This window comes from Pogonomyrmex barbatus, unplaced genomic scaffold (genome assembly GCF_055798465.1).
Source record: "Pogonomyrmex barbatus isolate J1 unplaced genomic scaffold, ASM5579846v1 scaffold15, whole genome shotgun sequence".
NCBI classification, from domain to species: domain Eukaryota; kingdom Metazoa; phylum Arthropoda; class Insecta; order Hymenoptera; family Formicidae; genus Pogonomyrmex; species Pogonomyrmex barbatus.
The window spans coordinates 5,665,442-5,684,538 of NW_028297111.1; the positions used below are offsets into that span (position 1 = coordinate 5,665,442).

General features: G+C 33.3%; 1 protein-coding gene across 2 annotated transcripts in view; it reads left to right on the top strand.

Moving 5' to 3' along the window:
* Window positions 1-19,097, top strand: part of LOC105429942 (uncharacterized) — a 540,048-nt gene that overhangs the window by 88,006 nt on the left and 432,945 nt on the right. The gene's annotated exons all lie outside the window — the stretch shown is intronic.

Here is a 19,097-nt window from a genome sequence, read left to right on the forward strand (position 1 = left end):
TCACAAAAACCGCGGAATCACGGTTACACGACTCGACTATTCCAGGTCCAGGTCTCTCCCCGAATTCTCTGTTCGCCCTTTCCCCGACGTCTCTTCCTTGAATCCCCTTCCTTTTCTCCTATAACGCCCAGTTATTCACCTGAACCACCATCCCCCACACAATCCCCCCTTCTAGAGTTTAGTGACCTATCTCCAAGTTCCCGGGAACAAGAAGAATATTCTTTTCCTCCTGACCTATTGGAAGAACCTTGCCTCTATCGTGATTTAGAAACTCCTCCTCCGAAAGAGGATCAGGATTATACTCCTCCATAATTCATCATAAAAAATAACACACACACACATACACACACGCGCACACGCACACGCACACACACGAACAAATCCCATTAAATGTATCTTAGGTAAATGTATCTTAGGTAACATAAAAACTAGAAATAATGATCACATAAATCTTTGTAGTTTGTTAAAATTAAATTTTTGTTAAAATTGTATTCATTTAAAATTATCAATTATATGTAAATTCAATTTACTTGACGTTTAGTTATTTATTTATTTATTTCCTCCCTCTTTCCCCGCTATCCCAAGGTTCGCACATGATCTTGTCCCTGGCAAAAGAGATTAAATTCTCTTGCCTAAATTACGGATCGACGGACGTACGTCACGCAGTCGAAGTCATAGTGTCTTTCTCAAGGTGTTGACTCGCACTCGTGGATCTGCACAGTGCGTCCGACTCGTAGGAACGCTCCAGCGCGTCCACCTGCGAGAGGGTATTTAGAGCGTCCTTCCTAGTCCATCCATATTTTCTCTTTAAAATAATTATCTCGGGCTGAACGTAATATTTGCTTAGATGATTTTTTTCAGTGTGTTCGAATGTTACCCTTGAGAGTATTGAAAACGCAGATACAACAAATGAATTTTTCGCCTGCCTGGCGTAAGAAAGAGGCGCGCTGATTTTTTGTTCAAATAACACAGCGTTTTGAGAAAACAGATATTTTTCTTACCGATCAAACATCCCGCGATTTTTCTCGCATTAACCGACAATTTTCTCTTCTGCATTGCCAGGAACTTGCGCGACTGCCGCAAGAGAATGCGAGGATATTTTTATACAAAACTTCCGAAAAAGGATCTGCGCGCTATATAAACAGAATTCACCGTATCATCGGGAAATATGTATGTGCGAAAACGATACTCATCCGGATTGTTTTAGATTGAGCAATAAATTCCGTAAGGTTAAGACGTGGCATCGTGGTACGCTCCCTCGAGAAACTTTCTCAGAATATACATGTATATATGTATACTATAATGTATGTATATATGTGTGTATCATTGAATTGTGACGTGCTATTCTAAATACGTTATTGCGATAAATATCATCACATGCTTCTAAAGGATAGGTCGAAAAGATAAAATGCCTGCCCGGTAAGCAGGAGATCCAGGTTCAATTCCTGGCTGAGGTAATATTTTTCGCAAAGATAATTACGAATTTTTACGACTGGTTCGTGGTCGGGCCTCGTGGCACACGCTCTCTCTTCTTATCCTCTTTTTATAAAACTAAAATCACCAAATATAATTATAAAAATAATGAATTGGATTGTTTATAATTATAAAGATAATAAACTCTGATCGTTAGGATAGACTTGACGAGCGAGATGACGAATTTGCGCGCGATCCCGTGGATTTTTGAAAACCATAAAGTAATTCGCGTTTAGAGATATGTCGCGTTGTCCATGTCCCTGATGAAATGAGATTTTGTGTAATGAGAATTATGCTGAGATTCTTATGAAAACTTCTCTTGATAAACAGATCTACGATCACTTTGCGGACGATTCTCTCATAAGATCATCAATTTTGGACGGGATGATCGCTAAAATAATCTTCCGGACGCGGTAATCTCTTGTGAAATTCGATCGCCGCGACGAAATCAATGAGTTTCGTATTGAAGTTGCTGATAAGCATCCTATCATTTCGCGTAATAAAACAAAATTCTTTTGAAACATACATTAGTCATTTCGGATAAATGACGAAGAAATCTCTTTACAAAGATTGTTTTCCCATACCCTGTGAGACCTCACATGATCGACGTTTACAGATGTTTCCACTGCACATCCATTTTATGAAATGGCAGATTCATGTATGTGCGCAATTTTATAAAGGCTGGTAGTTATGAGGGAATTGTAAGCTTATCCCTGCGTCCGGGTGATCCTACCGCGGCGAAGATACGCTCGCACCAGCGTTCCCCTGCGAAGGGTAGAAAGAAATATCGCGCAGAGGCGAGCTGATTCACCTCGCGGTGTGAGCAAGCTTATCCTCGGAGATGCTCGCGCCAGAGAAAGCGTTATAAACAGCGTTATAAACAGCGTTATAAACTAGCCATATAGTTTGCGTTAAAAAAATTAAAGATAGAATCATTTTTCTTATCATTTTTCTTAAATATGAAATATTTTTATATGAAATAAAAAATTTTTTAAAACTTGTTCTATATATTCATTTCTTTTCTATGAAAGGTATCGTTTTTATAAAAAATATAGAATACGCGAGGGAAGGAAATTAAAGAGATTTCAATCAATTTTTGTGTATGTGCACATACATTTCATCAATTTTTACGTGCATGTAAATACTTTATTTTTAAAAATGGTGGAAGAATATGTTAATAAACTATTCGGAGAATTTAAAATAATACCCTTTACACGTTTCGTGTGTGCGAAACCTGAAATACGAACAATGTACGCGTAGAATTTTGGATCACCGGAAACGAATGATTCGATGTAGCTACCGCGGTCGTAGTTCTCGAGCTCGTCTGTCATATCGCTCAGGAAATTCCCCGTACGCGATTCATACTCGGTCAGATTGCCGGTACTAATACATATATACACAAAATCCGTGTCGTAATATAAAACTCGTTTATCTAATAATTCTAAGTAATAATTTTAATCATGCTCTACAATTTTAATCATACTTGCGCTGTTGTGTATGCCGCGATCACAACGTTCGTAATCGGAGAAGATATGACCGCCTCTTTTCGGAGTCGCCACGAAATATTATCTCCACATATATTATCTCGTCGTTTACGGGTAATATATCCGGTTATTTCCGGTTTGGGACTCGTGAGCAAAATTATAAATTGATGGTGAGACTTCACGATTTCGGTATTTGGCAAATTGGATCGTTGACCGAATTTTCCCCAAAATGAATTTAAACAGAGTTTAGCGACCGAATGTAAACCGAATTGCGTGCGATGTTTCGTCTATCGAGCGTGATACCCTCGGTTTCCTCATATTCCCGAAGATTCCTGCTCTTTAGCATCATCGTCTTCCCCACATTCGCTCGGCCATCCGCTCGCTTCTTGTTTTAATTGCAAAAAGGTATTAATATATTCAATCCGCCTTGACAAGTGCTATTGTATCGCGCGACTTTATATTGTCAAATCTCGCTCACACGTGTATCACGAGATAACGACACGTGCATCTTCTCGATGATTTTGCGTAATTCACAAGATACTCAGGGACTCTCGAATTCTCGATCCGCCAGGCTCTCGTGAGTACACTCAGCCTGCGAGAACGTTTTGCAGCAATTCCGACGCAAACAATAATTTACTTCATACGCAATACGGTAGTATGATGAAAGAGATCACGTGGTGGGAATACTTTACATTGCACGAGACTTTCGATCAAATTGAAATTATAATTTGGCAATATTCCGATTAACGAAGAACACTCTTGTCCGATGTAAATTTTAGGATACCCGATCGGGAAAACACCGGTTTTCAATACGAACGGATACAGAGAACATACGTAACGTATTTTTTCTGTTCCTGAAACTTCGTATCGCGTGACGATATTTTCCGTGCGTGCGATATTTTCTACCATAAAACGCTTCGCGAGGATCGAGAGAAGTGTTCTTTATCAACGGATGATCTTTAAGAAAATTCTGCATTTCCTTATTCGAAATTATTCGATCGAAGGATCACTTCCATTTTTCACGTGGTAACCGCGTTTACGAAGACGCCACGATATCTGTTCGTAGCGCGCGTCGATCGTAGCCCCACAATTCGCAGACGAAAGCGTTCTATCATGATTTACCTTAAAGCACGAAGGGCATCCATACCAGAAATAACCGTGAAATTGCATATAGTGTCGTGATTCATTTTTCGTAGCCATTTCGTAATATCCATCGACGGGCGTGCCATCGATTTTATATTCGCGATCTCGCTCCGCGTGGATAATAGGATGTCCAAGTTCGCGTTCCATCTGCATCAACTGCAGAGTTTTGCCTGTCAACGTTTCTGTATCTGTCCGGCGGAATGATTCCTATTTCCTCACGCAAAAAGTTTTTACGAAAAACTCTCATGCATGTGGAAGCGATAGTCGTACATTCCTCAAACGGACACACGTTTCCATGTTCTAAAAATATTTTTCTAAAAATCATGCACGCTTGTCGAAGGATATCTACGTCATTTCGATAATATCGGATAATTTCGCGTTGAAAGTCGAAAATATAATTTTTACGAACCATTTCCGCGTGCCATGCGAGGAACTTTTCACGTTTTTCCGGTGACATATGATCGGGAGAATAATATCCGACGTCGGGAGTTGACTCTATATACGACTCTATATATCATCGATAGTATTAAATAAGTGCGGGAAACAGCCTTTATTCGATGTATCGCTCAGACCAAAGACCTTAGATAAATCGGATAAACGCATATAATTAATGCTATCGATAAATTTCGTATGTCTGATCGTCATTATGACGATTTTTGTCAAAATAATGCACGGTTCATGGGTGCTCTTCGGATTTTCTACTAAATATTTTAAAATTGCACGTTGAACGCTTTTGCATTATGTGCGATACAAATAATTTGTTTGAAACATTTTGTCGTTCGCGTTGCGAAAGCGACAAATTGTTTCATGAGATCGAGACGAAATACGAACTCGCGCACTCCGCACCATCGGCAGCGCACCGTCATATCGTCTTCGTTTGCACATGCTTCGCAAATTTGTTGCGCTACGCAAAAAGTCGGTACATGGATTCTCACGTTTTCGACGTACGAGCGTCTCAGCTTGCCGTGTTTCAAAATCGTAAAATATAAATACGACACGACCATTTGTTTCTTCGTTCATCGCCACGTTATCATTTTTATTTTCACACGACTTTTCTGCTCGCATTATACGGTACTTGTATTCTCGCCGGGGTCACCAGCCATTGGGCACGGGTGCCCGTGGGCGCCCGCGAATGCCCGCCTGTTGTGCACATCTCAGGGGTGTAGCTAATATTTTTTGTACCTTAAGGATAAAGTTTCGCATTTCAAACTTACAAAAATAGCGTTGCATGTATATATGATGCATGTATATATGAACGATAGTGCAGTCTGAAATTACTAGTACTCAAATCTTTGTAATATCATAACATTTACGAGCAAGAGATCGCATGAAACACAGATAATTTGACGGCTGTAATGAACAACATGTTTTACAAAAGGCCGTGTCGCATTTATGTGCCGTGTTTGCGCGTATAAATCGGCAGCTACAAATTTACGGAATTACATATGCTCGCGCGAGATTTTCCGTTATATGATTTTTCCGCTCGATGGCGCTTAAAACAAGAATTACCGAAAAATGTGCGGTTACACGTTTCGCACCTGATTATTTCCCTATCGTGATTTACGCACGGAGGCGAGGCCCCCGCGGCCATTTTTTTCGCGCGATGTCCCCTGTCACTTCGAAAGCCTGTGTTGCATACTTCGCAGTAACCGCTACGTGAACCGGCAATTCTTAAATTTAATATAGGATTATAATGACACGAATCCTCGTAATACATTATATTTAATGTATACGAAGGTTTACATCCGAAGGAGGCGAGTAATACGCGACCATTGTACCTCGGTTTTCCACCTCGACCAAAACTACTAAAATTATAAATTACTATAGCGATATTTTCGGCGGCGAGAAATCGTTGAAAACGTTCGATTTTATATCCGCAACCCTCCTTGGGGATCGTGATATCCGCGCTCTTCGTTAACTCAATTGTCAACTCGTGCTATAACAAACTCGCATATTTCACGGATTCCCACCTCTCATGCAACTCCCCCATGAGCAGAGTATCACGTTCGCAGTGAATCCGCACCGCTACAAGGGAATGAGGAAGGCATAGATTGTCGATATTTTGTATTTTTAAAATCAATCGTTTTGCGACGCCTTCGTGTGTTAATTTATTTGATACATCTCTCGCCCTTAAAGGTGCCACTACGTTAAAAAAATATGGTGAAATTCATCGCAATATCAAAATCCCTGGCGCTTTGCGCTACCGAACTCACGAGTTTCCATATGTCCTCATATCAAGTCTCGTGCCGGACAAAACGAAAGCCAGGCCGTGCGTTAAATTTGGCGAATGGAAGGATAACCTCACGTAATCGTTCGGTCTGCTCAAACATCGTATACGCGTGGATTTCACGAAACGTGTTTTCTAAATAACTTACCTTGTTGTCGTCGTTGAACTCGGCGTCCGTCGGTTAACTCGATTAAGGGGTCGGCAAAACGTTGAAATTGGGCACGGGTGCCCGTGGGCGCCCACGAATGCCCGCCTGTTGTGCACATCTCAGGGATGTATCTAATATTTTTTGTACCTTAAGGATAAAGTTTCGCATTTCAAATTTACAAAAATAGCGTTGCATGTATATATGATGTATGTATATATGATGCATGTATATATGAATGATAGTGCAATCTGAAATTACTCAAATCTTTGTAATATCATAACATTTTTTTATAATAATTTAGCTAAATCGTTTAAGGATGAAATATGTAAAAATATGTTGTAATATATAGGACTCAAAATGCATAAATTCTTATGGATTCAACTTATATTTAATTAATTTTTTTATTAGTCAAATAAAAAAATGTGCTCTAGCATTTTTGATTGTCCTAATAATAAGCATTCATTATAGGAAAATTTCAATTGAAATGCTTATCTCTATTTCTGAATATTGTAAGTTGTCAAAATTTGTGCTTTAGCATATAATTTATTAAAAATTGTGTAATATAATTATTACATTTAAATATGTTTAACAATAATTTAAATAATAACAATGTATTAGAATATAAATTTACAATACAATCAGAAAAATTATGAATACATATATCACGTTTAACAGAAATTAGCGCTTTAAAATTATATTTTTAAATCCAGAAGAATAGTCCTTTTTCCGTGAAGAAACTTCCAACAGTTTCAAAATAAACATCTGTTAAACATTAATCTGCTAAACGCTCAAAATAAAAGAAAAACAATAACTAAGCAATGGTATAATCAAATTTTGCTCTTGTCTAGAACAATCAGACACATTTGCAACTTTGTAATTTAACAACTTTTGTAATTTTGTTTGTGATGAATAATCAAAGTAATAATAATAATAAGTATGAGTATAGTCTAATGAGTATATTCGGTTCTACATATTCGTATAAACAATTATTTTCTATTATGAAATTAAATAAATCGCGATTACGCGAACAGTTGACAGATTCACATTTGAATGCAATAATTCGTTTAAATTGCTCCAAAATAATAACACCAGTACCCCAAAATAATAACCCAGTTCATTCGAATTTCATCCTTTGAGGTTTCAACTTCATAAATCCGAAGTCTTTTACTTCTTATTTCGACGCTTGTGATTATTAGTTACATTTGAGAAGAAAGCAGGAACAATGGCGAGCCGAAAAGCTGCTCCCGATACCGAAAAGCGCAATACTCCGGAGCCGAGCAATGGCTTCGATTCCGAGAAGTGCAAGTACATCTACGATATTCCGAAGGGAAATTGTAACAAGGAATGAAACGATGAGTTCGATATGTTGCTCTTGATAATAGATTCAACATCTCTCACACAAAAAGAATACACGTTGGATTGCAAATGACAAATGAAGGAGTTTTCGTGCAACTGGTTAAATTAACCGGTAATTATGCAGAAGGAATTTATTTCGACGCTGATTCCTGACAACAATTCCTAAACAACATGGAGCTTATTGGCGAATATTTAAACGCTAACAATAAATTGAGACCGGATCCTATCATTGTCAAGAATGTTGTGATCAATTTTACCATCTCTTATGGTGCGCGGTCTATATTACTGACGTATAAAGAAAATGAAGAGATTGCTATGGAAAATATTGAAATTCAACATCGAGGACAACTACGAATTCGCAGCCATCGACGATAAGGCGATAAAATCTTTGCTGTCGCAATTATGATGCAGAAGAGTGCTTTTCACGAATTGGAAAATATTGTGAAATGCGTCGACGCGTACTTAAAACATTTACAAAGTTTGGCCGATAATGTTAACAAATGCGCGCAATATTTTATAAAAGAAATAGAATTGAACCTTTCGAAAGTTACATAAATAGTGATATTGTAAAATTCAATTTAAAAGGAAATTATCACGAAATGCGCGCAATGTACGTACGCAAATAAACGATTTAACATTTCTGGAATTAACTTCTCAGATTTAATGAAATTGTTCGTATTATTTTCTCAAATCGTAATTTGTAACTTTTATTTATGAATTGATATAATATGTACAATGATATAACAATAAACTTAATTATTTTGTAACTTAAATTCCAATCTTTGTCTCTCTTATTTTTTTTTCACTCCGACCTAAAATTAATCCTAGCTACATTACTTCAAGCTAGAAATATCTAAAAAGTTTTTCAAACATTGCGTTTGTTATAGGATAAGAGCTTCATATAACTCCGAGTTCGTTAGAAAAATATGTAGTGCGAATTCATTCCTGTTTTCCTATAGCATTCCATTCTCGTCAAGTATTCCCTTCAGACATCCCTCATCTTTCTTATTGCAGATCACTTTATCGAATCCCGAGCGGTCCCGGAATAAATTTCTAATAGTTTCGCTAACTATTAGGCGTCGAGAAATCTTTCGTCTTAAAAATAATTTGATTTACATTCGATATATACAAAGTATCAGATTCCTATCTTCGGGCCGTCCTACATATCATACCGCAAAAATCTCTTTTCATTAGCGTAGGATCAAACATATTCCCTTCAGATGTTCGCCATCCTTCTTATCGCTGGCGCCGTTTTGTCGGACTTCAAGCGGTCCCGAAAGAAATTTTAATAGTTTCGTTAGCTATTAGGTTTTGAGAAACCTTTCGTCTTAAGAAAAACATGATTTGTATTCTATATATACAAAGAATCAATTTGCTTCCTTCGACTCAAGCTGTGTATCATATCATAAAATTCGCATTCCATTCTCATCAGGACAAGTATATTCCCTTCAGACGCTCATCATCTTTATAGTCGCCGTTTTATCAGACCCCGGAACTAATTTTTAATATTTTCGCTAGCTATTAAACCTCGAGAAATCTTTTCTCTTGAGAAAAATCCGATTTACTTCCCTCATATACAAAGAACCAGTTTCCTTTCTTCGTTCCATCCTGTCTACCATACCATAAAAGTCGCATTCCATTCTCGTCAGGAGAAGTATGTTCTACTCAGGTGTTCGTCATCTTCGCACGCCATTTTGTCGGACCTCGAACAGCCTCAGACACTTTCTCTCCCTTCTCCATACCTTTTTGTCTAGCATTTCGACAAGCAATCGGACCTCGGTAGCTTTGGGAGCATCCAATCACGCGCCAATCAACTATGGGAGAATTCAATTAGAACTAATTACCTAATTATCACTGGCCATGTCCTTCAGCCAATCAGAATGCTCCATTTCCACGTAGAAGCCACGATCCTAACGCCACTGGGAAAGTAGTGGGGGTTTTGTTTTGCTGCCCCCATATCACTTACTATTTACGTTACGTGAAGTCGTCAAAGATTACGTTCCAGGCTGCACCGACCTGAGGAATGCGCGTCGGCCCTGACCGCGCCGTACAGGGTGTTGCAACATATTAAGCAGTACGTCGGGTTGCGTGATAGATTTTGCAAGGGCAGGCGCGGTTCAATAGATAATGATAACATATATACGTATCATCATAACTTATCGAACGAGTGGATCGCGCGCCTTTATATCAATAAAATTTGCATCGTTCCAATTATGACTTGGATAATAATTGCTGTGATTATTATAAGAGGAGTCAAAACGACGAATTAAAGATGAAAAATTGAATTTTAAGTGGTGTATGATACGATTTAAGTTAACATGATTGAATTTAAAGTTAACGTGATGAAAAAAACAAATATGACGACAAATTTTTTTCATCTATTTATTTTTCGTATTCACGTTATATGTTTAAATAGAATTTTCAGATTCAGAAGAAGTGAAAGAAAAAGAATATATTTATTGCAACTCGGTATTGTATTTCACTTTTGAATCAGTTCCTGAAAGAAATCGAGTCGATCTGAAACACAGCATAGAGTAATTGTAATATAATCGATGATAGTTGATGAGTGCTATGAATAATACTAATGTAAGATACCAATGTAGCCAATGTAAAAAATTGCAGCAAAATTAATTCAATCTTTAATTTCGATTGAATTTATTTAATCTGAGACTCAATCACAATACGAGAAAAATCCGTGCAAAAATGAAAACTACTTACTTTTTTGTGATAAATCTTTTTTATTTTTCAACGTAGTCTCCTTTTAGGCTTATACACTTTGTCCAACGCTGCTCCAGTTTGTTGATCCCTTCCGAATAATATGATTGGGCCAACTGTGTAAAATAGACATTCGTTTCCGCAATCATCTCCTCGTTTGAATGAAATCTGCTTCCCGCTAGCCATTTCTTCGCATTGGGGAATAAGTAATAGTCCGAGGGAGCTAAATCTGGAGAATAGGTGGGATGCGGAATGAGTTGGAATCGTAACTCCATCAATTTTGCGGCCGCAACTCCGGAAAAGTGAGCTGGTGCATTGTTGTGATGGAAAAGGACTTTCTTGTGGTTCTATCGTGGACATTTTTTTTGCAGTTCGTTTTTCAAATGATCCAATGAATAATATTTACCTGTAATAGTTTTATCCTTTTCCATATAGTCGATGAATATTATTCCTTGCGAATCCCAAAAGACAGTCGCCATAATCTTCCCGACTGAAGGAATGATCTTCGTCTTCTTTGGTGCAGATTCCTCGCTAGCAACCCATTGTTTGGTCTGTTCTTTGGTCTCAGGCGTGTAGTGGTGTATCCATATTTCTATAATGATGAAACGACGCCTAAGGTTCTGTGAATTCCGCTGGAACAGCTGCAAACATTCTTTGGAACACTTCACACGATTTCGTTTTTGAGCAATCGCGGCACTCATCTTGCAGATAACTTTTTCATACCCAAATGTTGATGCAAAATATTATGTACCCATTCACTCGAGATGCCCACAGCACTAGCAATCTCACGCATTTTGATTCTTCTATCATCCATATCATGGATTTTATCAATGATTTTTGGAGTAGTAGCCTTAACAGGGCGTCCAGAACGTTCAGTTTGTGCTCATATGGCCACTCCGAAACGTTTAAAACCATTTATAAACCGTTCTAAGATGCAGATTCACCATAACGTTTCATCAAGTTTCTTTTTAATCTCCTGAGCGATTTGCTTTTCATAAAGTAATGCTTGATCAACACACGAAGTGCTCTTTCATCCATTTTTTTAGAAATCATTCGACTTCCTCGATTCAGACGAACGCCAAGTATAGAAAAATAGATCAATCTGGCTGAAACTTAGTGTGTGTTCTTCCAAGAGATGCTACTAATTAAAAATAACCTTGATCAATGATGCTATCTTTCTAACTTTGCACTGACTTTTCAAACCGCCTTCGTATTTTGTAACATGTTGTGCTTCGAATAAATTATGCTAAGTAGTAAGTAATTGATCGATTCTTCTCGTACAATTATTTGCAATCATTGTTTAATCTATCAGCACAAGAATCGCACTGCATTTCTTGCATTTCTTCTATGGTTTCGTTTATTGTTCAAATCATTGTACAATGTTTATAATGATTTATCACAATGTTCACTATAGTATCATATGCATCATTCACATTCGATGTTCGCGCAATGTCTGAAATTGCGTACTCGCGACGCGCGTGACGTCGTGACTACGTCTGGAGCGAGCACCTTGATCCACTTGATGAAAGCGCTTGGGGATGCCGCCTGAGTTACGAGACAGAACGACAACGCCTAAGGCCGTCGCCTTGAGTCGATACAGCACACACGTAATAAGAGCGCATTTTCGATGCGTATATCGCGGACCTCGCAGGACTGAACGTGTTCATCGTTTCTCTGCGATCACGGACTCGGCCCCCAAAAATGTACGATCTCTGTTTTTCTCGGCAATTGGAAGAACATAAGAGCCGCCGATATGTGATAGCGATGCCGAATCTCGCATGCGTCCCGCGGATCCTTTAATGCCACGGAACGTTAATGTGCGAGCCCCGAGATTACAGGCCCCGCAAGCCGCAGAAACATTGTCAATATGTGTATATAGATGTGTGTAGATGTGTATAGATGTATGTGCTGTCCGCATAACAATCATAATTCATGCACTTATAAATGTTTCTAAATTACTACTAATATATCTCTTTTGAACCACATATATTTATCATTATTAATCTTATCGACCCAGCGGATCATTAGACCGATAAGGGTCACTGTAGGATCCAGCAAATTATTGGCGAGCAAAGTATATGTCTCGTGAAAAATTGGAAAATGTACCTCTAATTACAGTCTCTGCTTCTTATGTCACGATTCAGATTGACTGATTATTAATAAAAGGATTATTAATAAAAAATTATTAATAAAATTCTCTATTGAATTCAAGATTCATTGCGCAGCCTTCGCTTTCAGTGATGTGTACACATAACAAGAATAAGAAAGTAGAAAACGAATGAGTGAGCGAGATAGTATGGTTACTCTTTTCCGCGCGTCCGATTGACAACGATGTTGTTGAGTTCCACGGCAAGTTTGACAGTTGATGATGATTGTTTTGGAGTGTAAGTGACCGATGTTTGTGTGCCATAATCTGTTATTTTGCAGATAGAGTTTAAGAAGCAATATAAATATTGCTTATTGATGTTGTACATGATTTTTTAAATATTGATATTGTCCTTTTACATAGGCGTTTGTGCTTTCTTTCAGAAATCAAATCTAGAAATCAGATATTATGGTCAGATATTATGGTCTGTACAGATTGTTGTGCAACTCTTGACCATATTATTATGATATATTTGTTTAAACAGCATATCAAAAACATAAATTTAATAATTATTAATAATTATTAATAAAATTGTATTATCTTTTTAATGAAATTGCATTAAAAGAAATATAAAAAAATATATATTGCATTTGTACTAAAATTACATGTATTATACATTTTCAAGATATTCAGAGAATTGTAAAGCAGTATTCTGAAATACTTTAACAAATCTTAAGTAAATTAAGAAAAAATATTAAACATTAAAAAAAGCATAATATACGTAAAAGTACAATACACTAAAAAATACATGTATTCAAAATGACAGTATTCATATTGCTTAGACTTTGGCGCTGGATTAAAAACAATTTAAATATATATATTTAATAATATATATAATAATAACACTAAAGTAATAAGAATACAGTTTCTTGCACATAATATATGTCGTCATATTATTTTATAACAAATAAACTTAATTTTATATCAACTTTATATTAATCTTATATTGTTCAACAATATACACATAGTGATTATTTTTATTGCTATCGCAATGTTTCTTCTCAATCTTTGTCTTAATTACTTTTTTAAATAAAAATTTCTCATTTTTACTTTGTTATTATTTCAACCAAGGTCTAGCAGTGTCAAGTTTTTTGTCATAAAAATGTTTTTATTTAAATTAAATTTCTTTCATTTTGTTCTATTACTTCTTTAATTCTTTGTAATTAAATTTTCCATTTGATTCAAATATACATGTATTTAAAAATTCTTTATAGAAGGATAATATTATGTACATATATTGAGATAAAATGAAAGCTACTATCATTTATGTTAAATATACATTATTTGAGTAAATCAGATTATATGCAATTTTATGATATCATAATTTGAAAAAGAAATTAAAGTTACTATCATTTGGATTCTACAATAACAAGACTTCAATGAGAATACAAAGATACAAATCATTGATTGATTTACATTTTTTAAAAGCAATTGTACATTTAACTTTCGGGGTAATGGGACTATAACTTGGTCACTTTTTTTATATCAAATCTTTTATAAAAATGATATACATATTAGGATTGAGTATTAAAATTTAACTATTGGAATTTAATAAGATTGTGATATAACACTTAGATTTAAATAGGAAAACTCTTAAGATATGTACTTAGATTTTATTTCTATTTTTTTATCTTGAATATTTAAATAAATGCGATTTAGATAAATCTTACTATACTTGACACCCTTTTTTTATCTTTTTGTAAAAAAGTAATTTTATAGTCATATCAAACATTTTTTAGTATATATATATATTGTAGTATATATATCATTAAAAACTTACCTTTTTAAAAAAAGATAAAAAAAGAGTGTCAAGTATAAGGGTGCATTTGAAAAAAAAAAGAAACTGTTGTACTAAGTTAAAAAATAGAATCTAATTGACAATATCGTCGGGAAAAAAAGTTTATATCTAATTATATATAATTATATATAATTTTGTAGATCTAATTATGTATGGACTTTAACCTTTATAATCCTATAAACATTGAGTTACAAGTTTACCTTAGTCAAATTATGTATTTTAATTGTACAAAAAATTTGGTATACTACCATTTTAAAAAAATAAAATCCAAATAGTAGTATCTTTAATTTAAAAACAATAAAAACCAAATTACATGTATATTTTTTATCTATTTAAGACTTTTCTTTTTCTAACCCAATCTGGGAAAAACTTTATAACTAATTATATGTAATTATATCATATCAGATATAATTACATATAATTATATATAATGAGATCTATTTACATTACATGCAATTATATCAAAATATTTATAACTCTATATCAAATTATATAAAATTATATTGAAATTTTTTTCGGGTAAAAAGTTTATATTTAATTATATGCAATTATATCAAAATATTTATAATTCCATATAATTCCATATAAAATTGTATTGAAATTCTTTCCGGATAAAATGTTTAGATCTAATTATATGTAATTATATCAAAATATTTATAACTCCATGTCAAATTATATGAAATTATATTGAAACTTTTTTTGAAGAAAAAGTTTATTCATTTTATTATTATCTTAATAATTATATTTGGTGATCTTAGTTTTATTAAATTTGTTCATTATTTTATTATTTTATAAAAAGAGGATAAGAAGAGAGAGCGTATGCAACGACGAGGCCCGATCACGAACCAGTCGTAAAAATCCGTAATTATTTTTGCGAAAAATATCACTTCAGCCAGGAATCGAACCTGGATCTCCTGCTTACCGAGCAGGTATCTTATCTTTTCAACTACAGAGGGTTTCCTAATTTATATCAACAAAGAACATTTCTCTCTCTGTCTTGCATATATTTTGTTAAAATGTGACGTTTATAAGAAAATTTGAATGTGGTATTTATATATTGCAATGCTTCGTTATTCCCGGTGTAAACTCAATTGTACATTATGACTAAACATGCTGTTTCATGTTTGTAACCCAGTCATAAGTTGTGTTCACTTTGAAAGATTGTATTCTCCGATAATTTATTATCTGTAGCTTTTCGGATCGGGTTTTTAAATGTGTTGCTAAAGAAGGTTCTGTGAAGCTGAAATGTTCAATTTTAAATTTAGTTTATTTTTCATGTTGACTTTCGTCGTCTCATAGTATTGTGTTACTCTAATGTGTTTTTACAACATTTAATTTAATCGCTCGTTTGTCGGCCTCCTCTTTTTATTGAATTCTACAAAATTATGTTTCTTTTTCAAATAGAAAGATATACATTAAATTACATAAAAATTAATGCATAATATATTATGATGCATCAAACTGGGTAATAACATCTAAACGAGAGACATTTACGAGATATTACGAGTTTAGTTGATATTGTACGATTTATACGTACATACATATATATGAATCTACACAATTTACGAACACATAATTTCAATCAAATATAAAGGATAAAGGATCCTTAAAGAAAATTTTAAGTTTAATATAATTACACTGGTTACTTTGTTTATTTTACTTTGTTTATTTTACGAAAAACTTAATATTTTATATATTAGAGTTTATACATTATTATATATATTTATATAGTTATATATATTTATAGATTGTTCATATAAATATAAATATTATAAATAAATATTCTTATAAAAATATATTAGTTTTTCATATTTACCACAAAAATGAATCCATTAAAAGCTTGATCTAATTGTATTTAAAAATATTTAATTATATATATATATATATATATATATACCCAAGTAGCAAGATGACATCACTGTGACGATGATTTAAAGTCATTTTTCGTCATTCGACGTCAGTGTATTAAATAATGACGTAAAATAAATGTAACATTTATCACGAAATATTATACATTGCGTCATTTATAAATTCCATAAATATATCGTCATTTAATCGTCATTTTTAAATTATTTTTAATGAATAAATATTGAAATAATATTATTAATTATCTTTCTTAATTAACTATAATATAACTATAATATAACTATAATATAACTAAGTAAAAAAAATATTTTCCATATTTAATACAGTTATTAACAAATTCATTAACAAATAAATAAAATATATATAACAATTTATAAACATTTTCATAAGAATAATGATTCATATTAAACATAATATAGATTCACGGCTCTGTAATATGTAATTAAATTATCTACAAGAATTACATATGCATATCGAGATTTTAAAATTAAATTATTATATTTATACAATATAGTAACGCATTTATACAATATTTATACAATATAATAACATTCATTAATCAAATCTATCATATTTTAAGCAGAGATCTCGTAATCACTTATTTGATCATTTTAGTAGCAAATTTCATTCCAATACCGAGGTTAAGCAGCATCGAGCAGGATTCTCCAAATGGATGGGTAACCGGTTTAAGAACATGCGATAATACAAGATAAAAAATGTTTCATCATTTTCTCTTATTTTTTTTTCATTTTTTCATTTTTTTTCACTTATTTTCTGTAAGAATATTTTATGTCACATATATTATAGATTTTCAATACTAACAGTCAATATTAGAACGCAACTGTAATTTTATCGTCATAAGTATACATAATTTGATCTGTTCATATGTAATCATAAACAATTTTATCTAATTATATATAATTAGATCAGGTCAAAATCCATATATAATTAGATTTACAAAATTATATATAATTATATATAATTAGATATAAACTTTTTTTCCCGGATGTTTATACGACAATATAGTAATATTTATTAACCAGATTTATCATATTTTATGTCGAAGTTCTGTATATTCATTTATATCATCATCAATAGTAGGTTTTCCCAACATAGAAGTGAAGCAGCATTGAGCCAGGAGTTGAATGGGTGGTCGTTTAGAAACATGCGATGGTACTAAGATAAAAGATGTTTCATCACTTTCTCTTATTTTTTTTAATTTTTTCATTTTCATCATTTTTTCATTTTTTTCATTTATTTTCCGTAAGGAGTGTCACGTATATTATAGATTTTCAGTACTAGCAATCAATATCGGAACGCAACCATAATCTGAAAACTTCCCGTTTTCATCCTTTCCTAATATTGTCATCATTCCTAATATTATCATCATTCATTTCGCTGCGAATATTCGCGGCGAAATTTCATGGAAGATGTTACCCCGGACATAGGAACGTACTTAGAACGTACTTAGTCGATCGCAGTACGTATGCGAATATTCTGAGATAATCGCAATATACGCATTGCGATCTTCTCAGAACATACTCAACATATATATGTTGTTAGGGTAATTGACACCTTTTATGCTTGACATTTTTTTTCTGTAATATGTACAACGAGAGTAAATAGGATCGAGAACGAAAGAACGAGCGAGATAGCATATTTGCTCTTTTTCCACGTTTCCGCTTGGCGGTCGACGATATCATTGAATTTCGCGGCAAGTTTGATAATTGGTCATAGTTCATTTCGAAGTAAATGATGTTTATGCGTCATAATCTTATGACGCATAAACATCATTTACTTCATCATCATTATCTTGTAGGTAAGTTCTAACGAGCAATATGAGTACTGTCATTTTGAATGGATATATTTTTTATTGTATTGTATTTTTATGTATGTATATGTTTGTGCTTTTTGTTTTATTATGAGACATTACCGTGTCTCCTGATTACTGACTGACAAAGTCACTATATTATCAAATTTGATATATTAGTTTTGTTTAGAGCATCATTTATGTATCTTTTAAACATTCATAAATTTTGTGTAGACCTGCAAGAGAAAAAAACATTATAATATTTAAAGGAATTATCATTGATAAGATAATTCTGATTTATTAAAATAATTATTAAGTATATTCATATACATACTTACACTCATATATATATTTATGCACATATATGAACAAATTTTCGTTTACATTATTTGTATCACGTATTCTAAATTCATTTAGGTATCTAATTCTAACATTTAAGTATCTAAAACTCAACTTGCTTCTTCATATAATCTACTAGTTTTGTATGTACAGACTACAAAATTTTTGTATAAAGATATTGACATAACTTCATGCTTCTGAACGCCATATTAAAATAACAAAGAATTACAAAAATTTTTCTTGTTCTTTACATCAATTTTATATGACAGATACGTAATGCCTAAACTTTAATTATGAAAAAGGATTTCAAATCTATAAAAATACTAAATAAAAAAAAGTTGATATGAAAAATACTGCATTTTGTCAGTGTAATACAAATGAGTTCAGTATTCTTTTAATTGTGGAGAATATCTGGAAAATTAAATAATTTAAAATAAAAATCTAAACAATTTTTTTAGACTTTTGAAGAAAATATGAAAATATCTTATTTGAAAAGTGTATACTTTTTTACTTGAGCATTTTTAACTTATATTATAATTAATTATCAATTAAAAATAGACAAATTAATTATATATCCGGAAAAAAAGTTTAT